The following is an 8,182-nucleotide window of genomic DNA, read 5'->3' on the forward strand; positions in this document are numbered from 1 at the left end:
GAGAGAGAGAGAGAGAGAGAGAGAGAGAGAGAGAGAGAGAGAGAGAGAGTGTGTGTGTGTGTGTTCTTTTGAAGCACAATGTTGTAGTAATCCTTGCTCCCCATGCGGAGGTAGGAATAGGATTTCATACAGGGTAGATCTATAGAATTATCATTTTATGTTGAGAGCGAGGATACATAGTACCGTTGCTGAATGTGTAGTTGATATTCTTATATCCCAAACCCTTTAGGGGGATACGGTGTTTGTTGTGTGTGTGTGTGTGTGTGTGTGTGTGTGTGTGTGTGTGTGTGTGTGTGTGTGTGTGTGTGTGTGTGTGTGTGTGTGTGTGTGAGGGGGAATTACAACACATTTCAACAAAAAAGACATGCGATATTTAAAATTACACGTCATCCCGATAAGACCGACAATATAAGACAATAAATAGGTGCCTCTATAAATAAATCATTGATGGTCAGGTCAGCGTTCGGTGTAATGATTTGTATATCATGGAAAGTCTTAACCGCCACAGATTGTTATACAATGATTTATTACTTTGGGGATTCAACCAAAGCTACTTTCTTCCAACCTCTATCCATCTATCTATCTATCTATCTATCTATTTATCTATCTATCTATCTATCTATCTATCTATCTATCTATCTATCTATCTATCTATTTATCTATCTATCTTTCTATCTTTCTATCTATCCATCTATCTATCTATCTCCATCTCTCTCTCCTTCGGCATCTCTCATTCATTCTATTCCTTGCTCGTCCGCTTGCTGACACACACGCACATGCACACACACACACACACACACACACACACACACACACACACACACACACACACACACACACACATCAATGTAACACTTCTGTCAGTGTTCACCCAGCTAACATTGTTCACCACTGGAGGGGGTGATGTTTGGAGAGGGTTAGCTCATAGCCAACTCAGTGTCCATATTTGCCTGGTCTGGTTACGCATGACTTCACAAAAGGTTGCGCTGTAGAGCATTGCACACTCCCCATTTTAACCTGTTTGTCAGCTTTGATCCCTTTAGAAAATACGACCACAGAAACAAAAACCCAACCAACAGGAGATGCAAATTGCGCATGTGTGCGATTTTTAGTAGGTATAATAATAATATGTATAATGTACAGCGCCCAGGGTTTTGTAACCTCAGTTGTATCTCTCACTTGTATCTTTCACTTGCATCTCTCACTTGTATCCCTCACTTGTATCTCTCACTTGTATCTCTCACTTGTATCTCTCACTTGTATCTCTCACTTATAGTATCTCTCACTAGTATCTCTCACTTGTATCTCTCACTTGTACCTCTCACTTGTACCTCTCACTTGTATCTCTCACTTGTATCTCTCACTTGTATCTCTCACTTATAGTATCTCTCACTAGTATCTCTCACTTGTATCTCTCACTTGTACCTCTCACTTGTACCTCTCACTTGTATCTCTCACTTATAGTATCTCTCACTTGTATCTCTCACTTGTATCTCTCACTTGTATCTCTCACTTATAGTATCTCTCACTTGTATCTCTCACTTGTATCTCTCACTAGTATATCTCACTTGTATCTCTCACTAGTATCTCTCACTTGTATCTCTCACTAGTATCTCTCACTTGTATCTCTCACTTGTACCTCTCACTTGTATCTTTCACTTGTATCTCTCACTTGTATCTCTCACTTGTATCTTTCACTTGTATCTCTCACTTGTATCTCTCACTAGTATCTCTCACTAGTATCTCTCACTTATAGTATCTCTCACTAGTATCTCTCACTAGTATCTCTCACTAGTATCTCTCACTTATAGTATCTCTCACTAGTATCTCTCACTTGTATCTCTCACTAGTATCTCTCACTTGTATCTCTCACTTGTATCTCTCACTTGTATCTCTCACTTGTACCTCTCACTTGTATCTTTCACTTATAGTATTTCTCACTAGTATCTCTCACTTGTACCTCTCACTTGTATCTCTCACTTATAGTATCTCTCACTTGTATCTCTCACTTGTATCTCTCACTTGTATCTCTCACTTGTATCTCTCACTAGTATCTCTCACTAGTATCTCTCACTTGTATCTCTCACTAGTATCTCTCACTAGTATCTCTCACTTATAGTATTTCTCACTTGTATCTCTCACTAGTATCTCTCACTTGTATCTCTCACTTGTATCTCTCACTTGTATCTCTCACTTGTATCTCTCACTAGTATCTCTCACTTATAGTAACTCTCACGTGTATCTCTCACTTGTATCTCTCACTAGTATCTCTCACTTGTTTCTGTCACTTGTATCTGTCACTTGTATCTGTCACTTGTATCTGTCACTTGTATCTCTCACTCTCACTTGTATCTCTGTCTAACAACTTCTCCATTTTTCCTCCTCCACCACTATATCTGGTTATCAGCCTTCTTCTTGTTGTTTTTAATTCTAATTTTAAACAAATATTGCTCCATGATTCTCAAGCAATTGACAAAAAGAAGAAAGTTGTCTTAAATCAATACCTTAATAAAAGATCCACTTCCTCCATTTGAGGAATGCTTCATGGGAAGCTGAGAATGTTTCTAAGTACTCTATGGTCTGCTGGGGGTAATAATATAGTGTAAAGCACAGAGAGCTTGCTTTCAAGTCGGGACATGCGATATACAAATGCAATTTATTATTATTTGCCCTCAACAAAGTAGAGACTGACAAGTCTATTATTATATTGTATATGGATTGTAGTTGAACATACTAGGTAGAACGAGAAACAAATTTCAAAACCTGGTCCATAAAAACGAAACAAACTAATTTGTAACTCAAGTTTTGCAGTTTACGTTTTCGTATCGGTGGATATGTATAGTGCAACTCATTGCATAAAGTCATATGAGAGAGCGGTACACACCAAACATTTGCAGTTGGTAGGACATTTTGAATTTTGCCCCTATGGCGGCCGAAGTCTACTCTTATCAATTTTAGAACCACCAAGGGATCTTTAACGTGAGCCAGGCCATCAAACGTGCCAGAAACAGGAAGCTCTTTCTCCCCTCGACGCTTTAGAGGTACAAGAGGACGGAGAAAGCACAATTTATCGAAAGAATACAAAATTCGGTTTAACATCCTCTATGTTGATTTAAAACCCATTTCTGTGCAAATTATATTGAAAAAACGTTGATTAAAGGTACGCAAAATGTAATTTGTCAGTTTCCACGAACTTTTGGGCTTTGTAAATAATCAAACATTGGAAGCAATTTTCTCTGAATGCAGGCGACCGCACCTCATTCAATCGCAAATATATCGACATGTACTCAAGATATATGGATAACTTTAAACGAAAACAAGGCAAATGAACAAGCTTTAAGGTGATACCAATAACTCCATGTGCACAAAATAAGACGAGCGCCTGATTCCGCCCTGTCGTGGCAAAAATGTTTATCAAAATAGAACAGATACGTTTTACGCGTAGATATACTCACAAGCAGACACGGCTTGCAGACAGAAGACAGTTGCAAGAGCGCCAACAACTGCAGTGTTGATTGCCATGATAACAGCTGGCTGATGGGGCTGATGTTCGTCTGTCACCAAAACTAGGACCTGGTACTGACAGAACGAGTCGCTCGAGTTTTCCCGTGTGTCTTGTATCGAAGAACCAGTCACTGAAGAATGGCTAGATGTGTGTACAGCTTTTATAGCCACACGGCCCGCAAGCGGAGAAGTCCATGTCCGCCTTTGTTACGTCATTTTATTCATATCCTCCTTCTTGTTTTATAGTTTCTACCCTTTTGGTGTCCAGGATACTGGGCAACCATCCCCATCTCTCCAACCCCATATCCTGCACCTCTCTCTCCCCTTTATCACACATACACACACACACACATACACACACACACACACACACACACACACACACACACATACACACACACACATACACACACAGTCATACTAATATTATTATCCCATCCCACTTTTCTAATAACCTCGTCACTCCTCTTTGCGACGTCTCCAAACTCCTCTCCAAAACGAAAATCCCCTTAAAAAAACATCGGAAATCCCGGAAAAGCTCACTCTATATTACGACAACACCTTCAGGCTTGAATGTTAATGAGTCATACTGTACACATGTCTCTCTTTTTTTCCAACTGCTTTCTAGCCTCTCTTAATGTAACCCCGTTTTTAAAACGTAACTGGGAGCTCTCGTGGTCGAGAGGTTATAGTGTTTGCCTATTATTCAATAAGTTCGGGGCTCGAATCCGGACAGCGACAGAAACTTTCCTTCTTTAAAATGTTCTCCTTTCACCTCCTTCCTTTTTTATAACCATGTTGGCTGCTTTCGTCTCCTGTTTCTGCCCCCTCTCCCTCCATTTTGCCCCCTCCTCTGGGCTCTTGACTTTTTCTGCAGCCTTTTAAATGCTACTACTCGACTCCTCACTGCTGTCTTTTATCCATACCCCTGATCTTATGGTAGGTAAGATCTAACACCTAGCCTTCTCCGATAACGGCGAAAAATCTCGGAGGATTTGTGTGCAAGTTGCGAACGTTAAAGATCCCTTGGTGGTCCTAAAATTAATAAGAGTAGGTTTCGGTCACCACCCGGGCAAAATTCAAAATCTCCTACTAACTGAAAAATGTATGATGTGTCCCGCGCGCTCATTTATAAGCGCCATAAACCATTGTCCGAATATAATGATAATATAACGTAATTGTAATCCATGTACCCTCCTCTTTCCGTGGGTTCCTCTTGGCACACGCTCTCTATATTTCAGAATACATTGTGAGGTAAGGATCCGCGCCTTATAGGTCAATATTGACGCACACTTTCCACGGCTTCTTGACCGGGGCCTCCGAGAACGTTACTACAAAGAAGCTGCGAGCTACATTTACAGTTGACATTGTGTAAGACGGCCACCCATTTATTGCAGAGGGACATGGCCGCCTTATATAGGCGACTATCTTACACAGTGTATAATATGATATTTAAAAAATAAAAATCCCGAAGGGAAGAAATTGAAGGTGGCCGTTTGTACAGCTGATTATCTTATACAGGAGGCTGTTACAGCAGGTTCGACAGTGATGCGTTATACGGGGTGCCCACTACGATGGGATCGGGCCGATCGCCCGACTTGCTCGCCTAAAAAACAAACGTGTTTGTTTCCAGTTTCAAGCGACCGAGTCGGGCGATCGGCGATCGGCTTGATACAGCCGTAGAGGGCACCCCGTATTATACATAATGTCTTAACACTATAATATTGATCTAGTTTCAAGCCTATTGGTAAAGTGCCCAGTAATAAATCCAACGACAAGGATAGTGAGACGTTCTTAGTCTATGGATAGCTGGGAAGATTTTTTTCTTTAACCCTATCCGTAGGCCGGGGGTCATTTTGTACCCCCTGGGTTGTATTGTTCACATTTTAATATACTTCTAGATTTAGAGCGAATGTCTCTTTGAAACTTTCGGTATTTCTAAAAAATAAATCATTTTGACAGACAGCTATGCAAAGTGTACAGATCGTATTGGCGAGGAAATGTTCTCTTTGGAAAGTGGTGACACAGAGTTCCCCACGTCGTATGGATACGATAGTAAAACACGACGTACGGATAGGGTTAAGTGATGACACAAGAGTTCCCCACGTCGTATGGATACAATAGTAAAACACGACGTACGGATAGGGTTAAGCTCTCTATCCACACTCATCAAAATTACCTGCCTTGAAACTCTCTGAGATGGGAGTCAATTCCCAGGTCACATCTAGCTTAATGCGGAGCAGAAATAACGATAAAAGCCTATAGCAGGCCTCCATTCTTCAATTCATATTAAATTCTGTTTCAATAGAGTACCTTCGCAGTGCTGCACATTTCTAGACTTTTGCGGTTTTAATTTTTGTTTTGTTCTTTTTGTTTTTCTTTTTGTTTTTGTTTTTTGTTTGTTTGTTTGTTGCTTTTGCTTAGTTCAGTAAGTTTGTCTCATCCGTTCTCAAATCATTTTTAAAATAATAATCCCCTGGGCGGACCAAATCCTGTATAATGCTTATTAACGTTGTCGTATAAAAAGCTTATCATCATCAGGAAGTTCCAAATCTGAAACAGGCATCGATGATCATGGTTTTCCACTCATTTCTCTTCTCAGATACTGTTTTTAAAAACCCACATGATAATTTGTTATACTCCTACCAGAGTATAAGACACTTAACGCAATAATCCAGGACCAGCAAAACGCGTTTTTACAGTATAGACTTCACATTCCTACCCTTACGCTTGCAAACACAACATACAGAAATACGTACATTTCACTCATTTGAACGCACATTAACAGTAAAGCCCGCCGACCTACATATAAGGTATATCTCACACTAAAAAAGGGCTGGTACTTACAACAACTTTCTAAGACACACATGCAAACTGAAATCAATATTTTAGCACAATGAACAACAATCTTCTTTTTCTCTGTGGGTGGTTGGCGGGTGCTCTTGTGTATCTTCTTTCCTAACATACATCTGTCGTCCTGATCCCACCTCCTCATTCTATCTTGTGTTTGTTACTCTCTTGTACAGCTTTTAATCTTCGGCGCTTACAGGGTCTTTAAAAAACCCAACTAAACATCATTTTATGTCAAGGGCGAAACAGTTCATCTGTTAGGACCTGTAGAGAGCCAGAACTAAAGAATTCTTAGACAAAATTACCGCTGCAGGTCGAACACAAACCGTTCGCACCCCTTTAAACGTCGCGTACTGTTCACGCAGTACATATCCTAAAATTGGAACGTTACAGAGAAGATTAGCATGGCCCCTGCGCAAGGATGACACACAAATTCATGAAACGTTCCATATTTTTCAGAGCAGACGCCCTTGCCAAGAAGGGAGCATCATAAGCACAGCCCCAAAACCCAGTATCACAACAGACAGTCAAGAACATCATCAAATGCAACACCAAGGAACAGTGGCTGAATGGATGGGCAATGGGAAAAACTGGAAGAGCTGTATTTGCACACATGACTGCTCCCAACTCAAAAGATGCACTAAATTCCCCAAGTAGCAGAGAAAAGGTCACCATATTATTTCGCCTGCGAGCACAACACATCTCACTGAATTCCTGCCTAAATAGGATCCGCAAGGATACCCCACCGGACTGCCCGTTGTGTGACTGCCTGGATGAAAGAGTATCACACCATCTCTTTACCTGCCCTGCACTTTGCGACCTGCGTATCAGCTACCTACCTGTCTCTACAGATATCGGAAATACTTTATACAAATGCTTTGCCTTATCGACAGGCCTAAAGGCTAGAACTCAGATGGCCGCTGGATCGGAAAAGTGAAGTAAACATCACAAGGGTGCAGCGCTCAGTAGATGAGCCCCGTGAGACGTCTGTTCGTAGACAATGTCATCATCAAGGACTTGCTGTTACAGACGTGACTGTACCATTTTCCTGATGGCAAAGCTGACATGGTTCAAAGGATAGCAATGTATTCATGATTCCTTCATCGTTTTGAAAAACGTGAACATTCCCTCTATGACATTTGGTTCCTTAGCAAAACCCATATTTACCTTTCAGGATAATGAATGTTAACTCCACAAATGCTGTCTTTTTGGACAACCTAACCCTACCCCCTATGATCTCTAGAAATAACTCCATACTGTAAGTGTACAGTGAGTGTGGCTTTGAGTACTCGTGGTCGGGTGGATCCTTGTTTTTGGCCACAACTTAACATTACGATCGACGCGTTAAAATATGTCGAGTCCAAAGGAGGACATAATTATAGAGCACATGTTTTCGAAATTCCAGAATTTTACAAATTTTTTAAAAACTCTGTAAGAGAAAAGAAATATTGTTTAAATGTTACAGAGACCGAAAAATTAGATTTTATAAAGAAAAAGAAATGAAAAAAATAAACCAATCATTTCGTGACTCTCCTTACAAGATTTTTTCAATTGGTACATTTTGCATTTATAGGTGTTTTTGTTTTAATAAAAGCCATTTCCTTTTTCGAAAACAAAATTTTTTTCCCTATGAATTTATCTTAAATAAATTCTTTTTGGATGGATCTGTTTCAAATTAAAACATGCTAGTACACATTTTGTGCAAGATATTTTGGGGAAAAAAAACGTTGTTCAGTTTGTTGCTTTTTTGGATGACCCTGTGTATAACCTTATTGTGTGGCAAGTGCCGTAACAGTCTCACTAAAACTAAAATCTATTTCTCTCTCCC

The 8,182-nt window shown here is 40.2% G+C and overlaps 1 non-coding gene across 1 annotated transcript; it reads left to right on the forward strand.

Moving 5' to 3' along the window:
- The first annotated feature begins 6,704 nt into the window (after nucleotides 1-6,704).
- On the forward strand, nucleotides 6,705-6,810 carry LOC118477321. The gene has a single exon (XR_004858291.1). It is a non-coding gene; the product is annotated as a U6 spliceosomal RNA (small nuclear RNA).
- The last annotated feature ends 1,372 nt before the right edge of the window (nucleotides 6,811-8,182 follow it).

The sequence above is a fragment of the Aplysia californica genome, unplaced genomic scaffold (assembly GCF_000002075.1).
Source record: "Aplysia californica isolate F4 #8 unplaced genomic scaffold, AplCal3.0 scaffold00064, whole genome shotgun sequence".
NCBI lineage: Eukaryota > Metazoa > Mollusca > Gastropoda > Aplysiida > Aplysiidae > Aplysia > Aplysia californica.